Consider the following 14,968-nt stretch of genomic DNA (forward strand, 5'->3'; position numbering starts at 1 on the left):
GCTCTGACATCAAAAACCCTGCCTATCCATGAAGAGAAGAATATAAAAAGAAACAATACAATAATAGCAAAATCAATCTTTTTGAAAGACATTATAATCAAGAAGAAAAGTACCAGCTTAAAATGTACTTGGATTCCTTGTTGAGTTGTGACTATAAAAAACTATGCTGTTGCATCTTTGTACTTCGGTAAACTTAATTTAATCAACCTTTTCCTCATTTCTTGATCTGCTCATCAATATTTTGTCTTCATTTTTAGTCTCACAGGATCATGGTTTCCCTTTTGACCACTTGGGCTATTTTTATGAACCATTTTTTATTTTATATTTTATATATGTAAAAGGTAGCAAATAGAAGCTATCAAAACATAAACTGCTATTTCTAAATGGGATTAGAGAAGGTACTGTTTGAAGTTACTTCACTGGATTGTGTATTAATGTTTGTCTTCATTTGCCATGCCAGTCAAGGGCAAATCCTATAATTCTCTATTGGGATCAAAATAAATTGTTTCAAAATACTCATAATATATATATCAAAATAAAAGTGGTTTTGTGAAAGGTATATCTGCAAATCTGATAATGCAATTAAAAGCAGCATAAAATAGATTCTGGCAAAGCAAGTTTCCGTGCTATTCATTGTCTTTCTTTCCAACAGAGGAATTAAATGTGTTTCCTGGACTTTGTTCCCTGCTCTGTTTCCCAAAAAAAGATGGCACAGAATGAACTTTTCTTGTGGGCACTAGAGTGCTTTATTTCACTAAATTGGCTGCTTAATGAACAGCACTGATCTCCAGCATGTAGTTCATTCTTGGTCAGAATAGTATTAGAGGGGCTATAATTAAGGATATTAAATTTTTTAACAGGAGTGCTATCTGTCAACTGCTCTCACATGTTAGTTTTTAAAATATTTTTAACTTCAACCAGCAAGATTAACTATACTAATTTATATCCCATTTAAAGGATAATTTAGCAAATGAAACATGGCTGTATTTTTATGTTTGTATCTCTTTATATAATCCTGTTAGTTCTCATTTTTGTAAACCATTTGAAATAATTACTCAAATGTATATGGTTTTAAATAAATATAGAATAAAAAGAATCAACAATGCCAAAAATAAAAGCTAAATGGTTCATACGGCTGCCAGCTTGGAGGAAAAAACAGTCTAAGAAAAGAAATTAGAGATTCATGTCATGCCACACAGGAAAGAGAGAAACTACTTAGGAAAAGTTGCCAGCTAGCCTGATTCTAAGTTATTTCCAGTATTTTGGGACATCGAAGAGAATGCTGGCTGTGAAACTCAGCAAATTATTTCTGTGAGGCTGCCTATGGAAAAGTGATAGAACTGGCATTCTGAACAAGGATGAAAATTACAAACAAAAACAAATGGTTCATGTAAACAATTGTAGGTGTGTATTAATATGATTCAAGGTGGTTGTTAATTGCATAAGAAATGCCTTAATAACTATTGTTTTAATACATTTTTATTTGCCACCCACTTGTCCCATGAATTTCAAGCTGATATAATAGATTCTTCCACCAGCAGTTTATCCTCAAAGGAGTCCTGCAAGCTACTGCAGGCTGGGAGATAGCAGCTGGTCCAAGCATAACTAGTAAGTTTCTATAGCTGAGCAGATACTCCCTGTTGTTGCTAAGGAACTGAGCACTTCCCTCCCACTGAGATGTGACTGTTTGTTGGGAAGGGGAAGATTCAAGAAACTGCATTTTATCCGTTTTGTGGAGAAATATTATGCTTATTTTTCTACAACACAATTAGCACATCCACTGCAATCCCACATAATGACTCAACAACAACAGCAACAACACTAGAATCCCTTATATTATTGGTGATAAGCAATAATTCTTCCCTTCAGGGCCCATGGCATTTTTTTCCCCACTATGTATAAGGCTCATCCCTACTTGGTGATCTAATTAGCTTTTTAAAATATGCAGGTTTCAGGATAAGGTCAGTATTTTTTTCAAAAACAAATCAAAAAGGAAAAAAAAGATTTCTAAATCATATACTTTCCAAAAACAACATAATCAGAAATATGGATGGAAATGATCACATTCATTATATTTATAAATAAAAGGGCGATTAAAATCCATCAAAGCTATGACCTCAGTGCTAGACAGTTAAATGACAGAAACTTCCAAACAGTAAAAAAGAAAAAGAAAGTATACTAAATATAGCATGAAATTCACAATATAATCAAGATTAATTAAGTGTAAGGCTGCCTAAACAGCCTTAGTCTAGGACACTTGACTAGATGGATGTTTATCTTGAACACAGTTATGAAAACTAGGCCATTAGGAAACAGATAGTTGAAAAAGAGCCTTAGAAAACATCTAAGCTGGAACAGAATAATAGCCCGCCAAAAATATTTTTGACATGTAAATTTTTATTATCATATTTACAAGTACATTTAGTATTTAAAATAATTGACTGGAACATATTTTTTAAGAGCAAGGTTTTTTAAAATTCCATGTCAGTGATCTCTGCATTTCTTTCCCTCTGCAGAGTTTCTGAGCATGGCACAACTAAGTTGGGGTATTTTCTTTTTCCAAAAATGAAACGAATTTGTCTTGTGGTACAGCATTACAACTCTATTTTTCAAGTTTACCTCAAAAAATAATAATGCTCAAAATTATGTTGCAAGAGAACTGATGTCTTAGAGAAACAGCTAGCAAGCCACTACTTTTCAGTGACTGATACACAGGAAGAAGAGATTGAAAAATGAGGACTATGAATATGCTGTGCTGGTCAATATTTAAAATAAAAAGATGCAATAGAAAGAAGCATGGTTCATCTTCCATGAATTGTTATTTCAAAAGTCACACAATCAAGGTGGGCCCTAGAGAAAAACTTGTTTAATGAATGCATAATCAATGTGAATGGTGTTTTTCAGTATAGTGCTATCAACTCAAATGGCCCATTCTAAAAATTATACAGTATGTCAATAAGGCTGGCTAAGCAAAGTACTAATGAAGACATGGGCATACATAAAAACAGCCTGGTGTTTTCACTATATAATAGAATTCAATCTATAATCATTAAACCTACATTTCAAATCATTAACCATAAATACATTTTATCTTATATATATATATAACTAATAGCAATATAGCCACCATCATCTTAAGCTTTCTGTTTTGCTTTCAGGATTACATAAAGTCATCAAGTGTTAGTAACAGAAGAACAAACGAATGGTAAATATTCAGAGGTGCACTGTTGTTTACAAATAAGATTTGAAATATTAGTATTTTAAATTGGCACACATACATAGAATGTAAAATATTTCTTTTTTTATAAGTGTTTTTTATTTTATTCATAATGTTAAAATACAAATTTCAAAAAAGGGGAAAAAATTACAAAGCAAAACTAAACAAGACATTTAAAAAAATTGGGCATAAAAACAGGGAGATTATAAATTCTTGTCCTGCCTTAGGCACAAAATCCAGCTGAGGGACCTTGGGCCAGTCATTCTCTCAGCCCTAGGGAGAAGACAATGGAAAGGCATTTCTAAAAATGTTGCCTAGAAAATTGCAGAGACTTGTCCGGGGAATCATCAGAAATCAAGACTGATTTGAAGCCACAAATATAAGTCTATATAATACTAAAACTCTCATTAACATGACTTTGCACTGCATAAAACAATGCATTGTAGGGCAACAATTTTTGAAACAAGATGCTTCAGAAAATGTCCAAAATCCAGAACACATGACTCCCGAGGGAATAAAATTTGGGAAAGTTATGGCTGCTTCAGTATTATTGATTGCTGTTACATGACTGTTGCAGCCACGTAATTTCCATTTTCAATGTTCATGACAGTTACTAGCCAGTTTTACAATTCCTTGCTCTCTCCCCCACTTAGCAGTAGCCAGTTATCTGCTGCTGGGAAGGGAAGGGGAGATCTCCAGTGCTTCCTGCCAGATTCCCCTAAGGAAACTAAATGGGAAAGGTAGCAGGAAATCAGAAGTCACTCCTGCTCCCACAGCTTTTTTGCCCACCTTTGGTCAATCTGAAATAATGAGCCAATGGGGCACCGCTTATGTAGCATATTATAGTATATTCTACACCTGTCACTCTGTTTAACTAGAACCAGGGCTTTTTTTCTCATAGAACGCCCAGAACGGAGTTCTGGCACCTTTTTTGGATGGAACATTGTAGGGTAGGCAAGGTAGGTTGTATGACGTGTGTGAGTTCCGGCACCTTTTTTTTTTTAAAGAAAAAAAGCACTGACTAGAACAGTCGAACATTTTATACAGTAATTTGCTTTTTCAAACAAAAATAATAGGATTCTGTTGCATTTTATCAACAATAAAGTTGCTTGATTTATGACCCCAATAAAACCTGGAATTTTCATCATAAGGCATAGTGGTCATAAATCAAGACAGCTACATGACCAGATCTAACTTTACAACTTTTTTGTGCTGGTAGTTAAGTTAAAACTGTGGTTGTTAAGTGAATCAATATATTTCTATAAGAGGTGGTTTTTTTATAGACACCATTAAAAAAACCTGGAAACTGATTTTTAAAAAAATCATAAAACATGGTCATGTGATCATATTTATACTGTAATTAGCCATAAAGGTTAGCCTATTGCCAAGCACTCAAAATGCAGTCATGTGACTATGAAAATATTTCTTGGGAACTCTGGAACAGGGTCATAACTAGTTTTGGGTGGGGTCCATCATAACTTTGAATGGTTGCTAAGTGACTGGTCATAAGTCAAGGACTACCTGTACTGATGATATACCCATACACCAACATTTTTTTAACTAATATTAATTCAATAAGCCTGTCAGATTTTGCAGTTTACTGTTTCATCTCTTGTAGCCTGGGGCCCACATCTGCAAACTATGAAGGTTTTCATTTTGTTGTTTTGCAAGATCAGTATTGCAGTATTCTAAAGGCACAATCAAAATATAGTCTCATAAATTATTTTTTATTTAGTATAAATGTTTGCATGATCCGTCATTCAGAAAGAGTTCTCATTCATCTAGGCAACCAGAGTCAAGGTGACCCGTCACTTACAACTTGTTTCTTGAATAAGCAATTTCAAAAACGTTTCTATAAAGAACAGTCACGTATGTGAGATGGGTAGATGTATGAAACATATAAATAAACAAGCACATAATATCTGAGTATCATTCAGTTTTATGGAAGGGAGAAGAATGGAAGGTGGAATGAAGAAAAAGGAAAGAAACTAATTATCCCGCAGTAGCAAAGCCGTATAATTATTTGTCTCAATAAATCCTTTTTTATTTGTATTTTAGAGTGATTTGAAAAAGTTTGTTTATAAAATAGCTCTGTCCAGTCAAAAAATAGTTTGGGTTTCATATACTCTAGCAGAACATGCAACAACTCTGATTTATTCAGTGCTCTTTCCAGAATCTGCATACCGAAACTGAGAAGCCTGCTACTTCCAACAGTTTAATAAAACAACTTACCATCATAAGTAAAAAGACCTGGTAGTCAGAGAATGAATATTTGTAGAATTTCACTGCCAAGTTAGCACTGCATCACTTTTGCAAGAAGCTGTCCAAGCATTTAAGATTGAGAATGAAGAAACAAAGACTGGAGTCATCAGGATCAAAGAAGTCATTTTCTTTCAATCATGCTTTCTTTTCTTGGCACACCTATATATATTTAAAAAAGCATACAAATTTCAATTGTATGACCGGCATATTTATTAAATCTATAACAATACAATAAATGTAATGTTTGGCCTTTTTTTTTTACTTTCACAGCTGTAATCACGATTGCTAATGAACTTGATTAACCAATTCATTTGAATCACAGGTCTCTGGTGCCTAAAGGATACCACATTGTTTAAAAGAAATTGAAATAATTCCTCCTTGTCATTCAGGACTATGTGTAAAGAGGATCTGTATACATATTGAAGGGAGAAGTCTGAGAAGTTAAATATTCATTAGATATCTAAATGCAAAAGCATAAATGAAAAATGGGTTAGAAATAGACAAACTGAAAGTTGCTATAATGATGCCACCTCACAGCTATCTTCTGTTTTTTGTTTATGTTCTCTCCAGTGTAGCATTTGCCTTTTTATCAACTGCAACACTCTACTTGCTTATGTTTAACTTAGGGGTGAAAAGACATCAACATCCTTTTTATTTTTACTACTCCCACACACGGCCTCTCCAACCTGTACATATGCCTTTCATTTTTGTTATTCGAATTACGAAATTAAGTAAAAACAACCAAGCTCAAGGATCATACTAGGATCTTATAATAAATCTCATTTTATTTACTTTACTAAATCTGTGTATGCTAATGAATAGTATGTAATCTAAATGCAACTAAAAGGGCATGATAAAAGTAATTGGTACAATTATTGAAAAATCTTATGTCAAATACTACTCATATTTTACATGCATAATAGGAAGCACTAGCAAGTAGATAGTGTGCAAAGGCATAGTGGTTTATACAGTATAGAAGCACTGGGTTGAAAATGTTTAGGTGACACTTTCCAAGGACATAATTCATCTGACCCTGGATACTTGAATTTATCCAAGTTAGTTATGTTCTTTCTTACCCTTTCTTTGTTCTTTTTAGTATACAATTTCCCCCCTCTCCTAATGGCATAAAGATTGCTTTCTCATTCCATAAATTAACTTGTCAAAAATAATTTCACAGAATATTTGGAGAATATTATGACAAAAATATTCATATTTTACATGCATAATAGGAAGCACTAGCAAGTAGATAGTGACAGTTTCTGACACTATTCATTTTTTTAAGTTATGGTGTTTATTATTCGATACATTATAGCAGATCTAAATCATATATGTCAATAAAATTCAAACTGCTAAGAAATAGACATATGTTCTCAATATATGTTCACGCCTTTTTGCATTCTTCCACTAATGTTCTCCAACTTAGAGAAAATATATTCAGACAGGAATAATGGTATTATTCATTTTGGTATTTAATACAATTAAACATAAGGAAATAATATCTCTGAAACTTCACGCTTCAATGGACTTTTACATAAAACAGAAAAACAAATCTAAAATAAACCATTGGAATATATATTTTTAGGTAGTAGTTAAAGAATATTTACATTTTCATCAAAATATTTTCCAAGAAAAGTATCACGTTAAAACTACTTTTTGCCCCAAACAAGGGGCAAATAGATGTGACCACCTACAATCATACACATGCAATTGAGGGTTACTCTTCATACCTATCTCAATGTCAGCTCCGTTCTTAGAGTACATCCACATACCTGAGGCAGATTTTGCTCTAGCTGTTCTAAAGAGATTTTTCATTTGATAGAATTTTTTAGATATATTTTTTTTCCATCTGAACGAAGATCTATTTTCTTTAGAAGGAAGTGATGGATAAAAACAGGATGGAATTTGTATCACACAAAATTACTGATTTTACATCAATGTATACCAGGTTTTGTTGATCTAAAATCAACTTTCTCTATGCTTCCATTTGTTCATTGGTTATCTAGCGGTGTATGCTTATTTTTACACATTCATCCGTTTATGGCATTCATTGAGGAATCCCAGCCAAGAGAAAACAAACATAGAGACTATATTATACAGTACACAGATTTTCGATTCTGGTAGAAGAGCAGTATGACTGCTCCAAATTCCTTTTCTGAAACAAATGCCTAAAAATGGTTGCTGTTCTTCAATACTTGAAATTATTTTTGAAGATCAAGTTCTAAAAGTATTGCATTGTTTAACATAAGCTGCTATTGCTCTCTATATATGATCCCTCCCTCCCTCCCTCTCTCTCTCCCCCCAGTGATAAATAGCAGTCCTGGGTTTCTAATGCTCTTAGTGTGAAGAATGTCTAATTAACATCCAGTTACCATACATTCTTATATTGCTAGTAATCTCAAAGAACCAGTTCTCTTCCATTTTCAAACAAGAGGATTTTCATATAGAGGAGCAGAGGCATTTCCTTTTTAGAAACCCTCAAATACTGAAGACATTTTTATTAGAGAGTAAGCCCCACTGAACATGCAAGTTCTTAATTTGTAAGCATTTATACAATTGTAAGGAAAGCATACTGCAGTGCACAGTGTATCATTATTTCACATGTTCATTAGGCTTATTCTTAACTGTTCAAATTGTATTTTGAATCAGTTCATAACAATTTCACAGTAAGCAAACAGAGCAGACCCTTCAGCAATGCGTAATTTTGTCTCTGTGTTATGAAATCAAACTGCTTATGGAACAAGGGGGTTAAAATAACAAGTCAGTTTTCAACTATGAAATGTTGGAATGTATGGTTTTTGTTATTATTCAATCAATTTATATTCTGCCTTTTTACCCCCAAAGCATTCAGACTGGTTATAATCCAGATAAATGCATTGTCTCGGTATCTGAATCCTGGTTCAGCAGTATATCTGAATCCTGGCTATAGCAACTGGGTAGCAATATATTTGGTAATAACCAGGGCTTTTTTCCCCATAGAACGCCCAGAACGGAGTTCCGGCACCATTTTTGGATGGAACCTTGTAGGGTAGGCAAGGCGGGTTGTATGGTGTATGTGAGTTCCGACACCTTTTTTTTTTTTTAAGAAAAAAAGTACTGGTAATAACATATATTATGGGTTTTGCCCAAAAGGAAGAGGAATCTGACTTTAAGAAAATTTTTGAAACCTGGACAGGACAGTCCTTTTTAGGCTAGCAATATCAAATCCAACTGTCTAGAAAAGAGGTACTCAGTTTACAAAATGATTTCATCTGGCTATAACACAGTTTCTCACATATATGGACAAACACATGTGGATCCCTCCTTCTAACAGAAAGAGCAAAAGAGGCGGCGGGGGGGTGGGTGGGGGGAGAATAGAGTTTAGATAAAAAGTTGGATATTCATACCAGGAAAAGATTAAAACGAAAGGGAGAAACTGGATGGAAGTGATGCAAAGGAAAGAGAGAAGAAAAGAAGAGTGATAGATACCCTATTTAAAAGGTAACTCTTCCTTCTATTTAAACCAAATTTCTGGTGACCACAGAATCATATATATGTCATTTTCTTCAAGAGTGGAGCAGTGGATTACTCTTACTCTCTTCAAAAAAACAAACAATTGTTGTTCACTTCCCACATCAAACTTAAAGTACTATGATTTCCTGGTGGTCTCATACCTAAAATAAAAGTTGTTGCCATTAGCTGTATAAAAGTAGTGAAACCCATCAGGATCTTTATCAGCACCTGCCAATAAGAGTAATTTAATCTACTCTTCATAGTTACCCATAGTCTGCAATAAGGTTGCCCTCTTGCTCGTTCCTTACTTTAAATAGTATTTTCAATTCTGACCAGCAAATACAAGCTAATTGCAGCTAATTATGTGTCACTCTTCCAGAGTAGAACAGACAGGAAGCGGACCAGATGAGTTAATTTTATTTTATTGTAAGGCTATATTCACAGAATCTTCCATGTCTGAAAGTACAAAACTCTTCTTATAGGCTGATAATTTTGATTGGGGGGGGGAGATCCATTCTAAGTTTCTTTTTCTGCCTATTATGCTGCTGCAGGCTCCCCCTCTCCTTTTTTCTGATTGTTCTCTAGGCAGCATCTCTGCCCTGTCTCTCAAGGTCATTTTTACATTACATTACACTATAGGAGGAAAAATCCTTGCAGTTGAACCAGTTATATGCCTTTGAAATATATAATTCAAATAAAACAGCACCTATTATAGGTTGTTTCCCTTCTATCCTGAATAGTTTAAGAGCAAGGCTATGGGTATTATAGAATCCAACTTCCAAAATATTACAAGGATTCTAATTCTACATTCCATTTTTTAAAAATCTGCAGTGGCCAAAAATGAATTTACAGGGTTAAAGCTAGTGCCAACTGTGTCCATTTCTGAAGATGTCAAACAATATTGGATTAAATTTACAGCAACAGTCATTTCTGTATGAATGAAAGCTGCCAATTTTGTTTAAATATATTTGCTTTTTGAACCTGACATCTCTATATATTTTAAAACCATTTTAGAAAAATTGTATGGAATTTGCAACAATATTTTCTCCCTATTAAATTAATAAGATCTCCACTTTCAAAGACATAGGTGCAAAAGCTTTGTGCAAGTAGAATCTTTAAAGTTTAGTATTAAACTATTATTAGGTACTTGAAAGTCAAGGACCAGGCACATAGGACCTTGAGAATGAAATTTATAAAATCCCTGGCTCTTAAGTCTTTCAACACTGGATGACTTACCCATCACTTACTTTTACATCTCAGTGCTTAAGTCTAGAATTAAATAAATGGAGCAGATTCAGCAGAGCCTTCAGACAGTGTATAGGTGACATGAAAGGAAAGGGAGACTAAAATTAGGCATTGTCTTCAGTACGAGAACAAGCATATGGCACGTTTGTCTCTATTTTCAGTTGTGAAATATGTTCAAAGATGACATAATTTACTATTGGTAATGACAATCATTAAAATTTCACAAAGAGGAAAGCTCAGTCATAATTGTCATTTTCCATAGAATTATGTATTGGAATGACACTAACTTTATCCCTGAGTGCCAGTCTAATCTACTTGATGAATATTTTCTTGTTTGTAGAATAGAATCTTATCTGTAGAATAGAATAGAATAGAATAGAATAGAATAGAATAGAATAGAATGGAATGGAATGGAATGGAATGGAATGGAATAGAATAGAATAGAATAGAATAGAATAGAATAGAATAGAATAGAATAGAATAGAATAGAATAGAATAGAATGCCAAGTGTGATTGGACATACAAGGAATTTGTCTCCAGTGCATAAGCTCTCAGTGTATATACAAACAACAAAGTAATATAATTATAAGCTACCAATAGGAGAAGATAGTAAAAAAGATGAGAAGATAACAATAATACAGCTGTAGATATTTTCATAGCTCTCTTTCTGGCTCGTGCAGTACCGTATACAGAACCTCAATGGAAGGCAGGATGGTTGCAATTGGTTTTTTTCCCCTGCAGTTCTAACTATCCATTGAAGTCTGTACCTGTCCTGTTTGGCTGCTGTACCAAACAAGGCAGTTATAGACAAATGACAGATTCAATAATTCCTCTATAGAACTGTTTTAACAGGGCAGTCTGAATTTTCTGAGTTGACACAGGAAGAACACTCTTTGTTGTGCCTTTTTAATGGTTCTAATGTTAGGTGTTCATTTCAAATCTGGGAGATTATAAATACAGATTTATAAATACAGATTAGATATTCATATAAATATTTTTCTCAAAAACAGTATATATTTATTTATTTAATACATAAATATGAGAAAATTTGGATATAAAAATGTACTATATATATAAACTAGCAAATATAGCTTTGTCCCAATTCTTAACTACTCTTCTCCTCACCCCAAAGAGCTAAAGCAAATAACTAATAACTAAAGCAAAACTGATAACTTGTATCTTTTTAGAGATTTAGTCAATTTAGAGAAGAAAGAAACCATGTGTCCAAGAATAGGCACAACTGGTGCACAACACAAAGCTGTGAAAAGGCCCTCCTAATCATGACTGCCACCTGCTCTTTGAACAGGAGTTGTGAATCTAAGAGAACCTCTCAACTGCACATTGGGTTTGTTTGGTGCAATTAATACGAATGATGGCATAGTCTCTTAAATGGAGGGCATCAAAATCCAATGTCTACTTAATATATTTCTGCTGAGCCCAGAAGAAGTGCTGATCAGCTGGAATGTTGCAGCATCTCCAGGGTCCTGTGATTCACATTCAGATGCTTGGCAACTGATTCATATTTATGACGGTCACAGTGTCCCAGAGTCATGTGAAGTGACCAAAACCTGCTGCAATCACCCAGCAGACGGGGGAAATAAAAACCAAACACCCCCCACCCCACTCGCTGCTGCCAATCCTCAACAGAAATGCTCACAACAATGAAAACCTCAGATAGGAGGAAGAGCGCCACTGGGTGGGCAGGCAGGTGTCTTGTTCAGCTGGAGGCCACTTTTTTCAGTGCCATTGTAACTTTGAACAGTCACTAAGCAAACTGCTGTAAGTTGAGGACTACCTGTACTTTGTCACTTTTTCCCTTTTTTTTTTTTTTGGTCATCAAGTTTTTGACACCTTGATAGGATACTGCCATATCCTAAAAGTGGTACAATGGGTGAAAAGGTTGAAAAGCCCTGAAGTAGAGGAACAACCTTTCACTCAAGGAATAGTTCACCAAGGCTAAATCCTACCCTCATAACAATGCCAGAAGGGGCAGGATTCCAAGCAGCAGTTAGCTAAACTCACAATACTAAGGACCCTATCTATTTCTTCAGGCACAATAATTCAATATGATGGCAACTCAGACAGCAACTTAGCAGTCAAAGAAAAACTTAGGAAGGATCTGCCCTAATTGATCAGGCAGTTAAAAGTGACTGCAGGAAATTCATACATTCAGACTTGCAAGATTCTTGCTAATGTAGCCTTGCAATAAAGTTGAATTGATTCATCTAGTTATGTTTCCTGACTGGTTTCCCTGGGAGGGCTGGCACACAGAAATTTGGCTTTATAAAATATTTGCAGTACAAAACCAGGTGAGATTACTCACTGGGAGAAATTTTAAAAAATGCAGACAATATTCAAGAGAACCAATGTTTGATGTGAACAAGGCAAAAGGATCAAACAGAGTTTAGCAAGGAGGGTGCTTTCATAGGGTATAAAGAAATTTAATGGAGTAGAAAAAAAATACATTTTAGTTCTTATCTGCACTCCTCAGTTAATCTATCACCAGAAAGTCAAGTAACTGTTTCTGGAGGAGCAAAACAAGTGGTATTGCCCTCTATTATTCCCTTACCATCAAAATAACTTCAAAAGTTATTTTTCTGCTCTACTTCCAAAGTACATTCTTCCAATATTCCTGTTCATTTCAGATAGCATGCTCCAGTTTATAGCAGTGAATTCAGAAGCTCACTGGCAAATTTGCAGAGAAAAGAACTATCACTTCAAATGAATCTATGCTTACCATATTCTCTAGACATTTTAAAGCAGCCTTTTATAATTAACAAGATGTTTATAATATTTGCTTTGTGTACATAAGGTTGCTATTTCAAATCTGGAGATAAACTTTTAAAAAATGCTATTTTTTTTTCTCTGAGCTTCCTGCTTGTGCATCTTTTTTTTTAAAGAAAGAAAAAGAAAACACTCCAAAATATTGTGTGGGTTTTAAGGAAACAGTGTACTGCTTGCAAAGTAAGAGTTTTATTTATTGCACTATTATAGCATCCACAGCAATGGCTGCTCTAAAGCAGGGCTTTTCAACCAGTGGTATGGTTGGCACCTGGCAGGTAGTATGCGACCATTCTAGAAAATTGGTAGCGGGGGAGGGGAATGAGCTGAACTGGTGGCAGCACCTCACAAGCCTGAGCGAGAGCTGGCTGGAGCTGCAGGGCTGTCAGGACTCAGTGGAAGTGCCAGGATCACTGCTTCTTTGGGGCTGTCAGGGCTCAGTGGAAATGCCAGGATCAGTGCCATGCTCCAGCTGGAGCTCAGCGCTGATCCTGGCACTTCTGCTGAGCCCTGAAGAAGCACCAATCAGCTGGAAAGCAGCACTGATCCTGAGCTCAGAAAAAGCGCCGATCAGCTGGAATGTTGCAGCATCTCCAGGGTCTTGTGATTTACATTCAGATGCTTGGAACTGATTCATATTTATGACGGTCACAGTGTCCCAGGGTCATGTGAAGTGACCAAAACCTGCTGCAATCACCCAGCAGACAGGAGGAATAAAAACCAAACACCCCACCCCACCCCACCCCACTCCCACTGCCAATCCTCAACAGAAATGCTCACAACAATGAAAACCTCGGATAGGAGGAAGAGCGCCGCCGGGTGGGCAGGCAGGTGTCTTGCTTAGCTGTGGCTTGGGAGCCACTTTTTTCAGTGCCATTGTAACTTTGAACAGTCACTAAGTAAACTGTTGTAAAACTGTATTTTATCACTTTTTTCCTTTTTTTTTTGGTCAAGTTTTTGACACCTTGCTAGGCGACTGATGGTACTTGGATATTGCCATATCCTAAAATGGGTGAAAAATTTGAAAAGCCCTGTTCTAGGTCACATCAGGTGTACTTCCTTAAAAGATGGGACCCACAATATATACTACCTTCCCTCACTGTTGGGTAATGGGGGGGAATCCCTGTACGTTTTACTCATTGCCAACTATAGGGAGTGGTGCTTATCTCTGTTTCAAGGGCCATTGAGTTAGTGCTTTCGGAAGATGTTTCTGTGGTCATGTGGCCAGCATGATGTTACAGAGTGCTGTTACTCTGGTGGACCAGATAGATATAATCAGGGAGAGGTTATATACTCAAATAATCTGGCTGCAAACTGTATAGGGCTTTAAAGGTAATTAATAGCAACTTGAATTTCATCCAGAAGCAAATCAGCAACCAGTGCAGCACTCACAGAAGAGGTGACACATGTGCAAATCTGGGTTGTGCAGAACTATGCAAGCTGCTGCATTTTGGATAAACTGAAGCTTCTGGATACTCTTCAAGGTTGCATAGTGCAATACAATAGTCCAACTGGGAGAAGACCCAGGTTTATGATAACCATGAGAAGGCCCATCTGGTCCAGGAATGAACATAACTGGCACACAACACATAGTTATGCAAAGACACTCCTGGGCAAGATTGCCAGACGTGGATCTAGCACAGTGGTTCTCAACCTGTGGGTCAGGACCCCATTTGGGGTCGAATGACCATTTCACGGGGGTCGCCAAACCATGCTGTCCGCCATTTTTTCCCTTTTCCCTAGCTGTCCTACTCCCTCTTATTGGTGGCCACACCCACTTGGGGGTAACCACAACATGGGGTCACGGCATTAGAAAGGTTGAGAATCACTGATCTAGCAGGAGTTACAACTCTCAATACTGTTTTCCCAGGTGCAGTTTTAGACTGTTGCTCCCCATCCAGATCTCAATAGCCTCCAAATACCAGGAAAGGGCAGTTGCAGCATCACTTAACCTATTGTTAAGAAGTCAGAGTG

At 35.8% G+C, this 14,968-nt stretch overlaps 1 protein-coding gene across 3 annotated transcripts in view; it reads right to left on the bottom strand.

Moving 5' to 3' along the window:
* Nucleotides 1–14,968, bottom strand: part of CHRM3 (cholinergic receptor muscarinic 3) — a 245,229-nt gene that overhangs the window by 190,368 nt on the left and 39,893 nt on the right. For 2 of the 3 annotated variants that reach the window (XM_039348451.1, XM_039348449.1), the window contains exon 2: nucleotides 5,450–5,638. The exons of the other annotated variant lie outside the window; for it this stretch is intronic. The gene's annotated coding sequence lies outside the window, so the exon portion shown is untranslated. The remainder of the gene's footprint in view (nucleotides 1–5,449; nucleotides 5,639–14,968) is intronic. 3 annotated transcript variants of the gene reach the window in all.

Source organism: Crotalus tigris, unplaced genomic scaffold (assembly GCF_016545835.1).
Source record: "Crotalus tigris isolate CLP2741 ecotype Arizona unplaced genomic scaffold, ASM1654583v1 scf7180000018155.2402879, whole genome shotgun sequence".
Classification (NCBI taxonomy): Eukaryota; Metazoa; Chordata; class Lepidosauria; order Squamata; family Viperidae; genus Crotalus; species Crotalus tigris.